We start from the raw sequence: 1,491 nt of genomic DNA, 5'->3' as shown, positions 1-1,491 counted from the left end.
ACACATTTACTTTATTATAGTTTCTGTAGTCTATAAATTCAGATACAGTTTAGCTGGGTTGTCTGCTTGAGGATCTTTCAGAGACTAAAATGTCTGTGTTGAATAGGCTGTGATCTCATCTGAAAGCTTGACTGGGACAAATCTGCTTCTGATCCCATAGACTTGTTTGTGAAATCCAGTCTAAGTGTGACTGGACTGAGAGCTTATTTTCCCAGCTGTCTGTTAACATGGCAGCTGGCTTCATCGGCTTTCAAACTGAGAAGACCTGTGAGCTAGATGGCAGTCATAGTTTTATGCAATCTGGTCACAGGACAAGAATACTATCCCCTTCCCCATTCCAGGGTTAAAAGCAAGTCACTAGGCAATCCTACACTCAATGAAAAGAATATATGAGGATGTGAATACGAGAGGATGGAGACAATTAAAAGAAATATTAGCAGCCGGGCACCACTTGGGTCAATCTTAGTTATCCTGATAAGAAAAGAAAGAGGCTGGATAAACTGGAAACATTCTTTTACACTTTTTAAAATGTTGTCTTGGAATCTTTACAGGAGATTTCCTTCAATAAAGTAGCTTTTATTTGACAAATGTATTTCAAGAATGTAAGATGACTCTAAAACTTCATGGGTAACAATAAAAAGACAAGAAGGAAACCCAAATTATCCATGACTGATTGATTGAATTGCATAGCTGCATAAAATTGAGATTATAGTAAATGTAGGTGGACCAATCTAAATAATAGATATTGACACACTTAATTCAACAGATAGGCATTGAGCATACTATTTTTGCATATGGTAAGGGCTTTCACACCCATTTGGAAATAAGTCAAATAGAATTAGATTTAAATGTGTAGATTTCAATTGTCCTTGCTAATACTTGCTCATGTTCCAACTTTTACCAAGAACCATTCTGCCTGTGCTTAAAAATGTAATAAAGAATTGATTCTTTGAAGTTGAAATGAAATTGACTGTAAAAAATCAGAATCCATGCCATTATTACTCATTCCTAACAGAACTGTGCTTACAAACTGCAAAGGACTGCCTTTTCTCTAATCTGAGGGGATGTTCCAGCCCAACAAATGGAAAATAAAGCCACATTCGACAGCAGTCAAGGAGATGAGGCGTGGGCACAGAACTGAGCCTCCCGAGTGCCTGCAACGCGTGGCTGAGATCATTTGAAGTAATGCCTGGAAATTCTCTGCTAAAACAGTCATCGGGTGGGTTGGGAGTTTTTGCCTTTTGACCAGGTCCACAACTTGCATCTGCCACAGTGAATTTTAATTGGATATTATTCAAAAGAGGCGTTCCTTTGCTAGTATTAAAGTTTATAAAAAATTAAGCGCACTCTATATTATTCAGCAGTGCAGTGTAAATGAAAATGGAATGAACTTAGAATAGAAAACTACTTTTCAGCAGAAAGAGGGCTTATGTCTGACTAAACTATCAACCACAAAGCTTGGACCAAATATTACAAAGGAAAGGCAGCAGA

This window comes from Marmota monax, unplaced genomic scaffold (genome assembly GCF_021218885.2).
Source record: "Marmota monax isolate L192 unplaced genomic scaffold, Marmota_monax_Labrador192_F-V1.1 WCK01_AAM20220418_F8-fsc00003, whole genome shotgun sequence".
NCBI classification, from domain to species: Eukaryota; Metazoa; Chordata; class Mammalia; order Rodentia; family Sciuridae; genus Marmota; species Marmota monax.
This window is presented reverse-complemented; position numbering follows the sequence as displayed.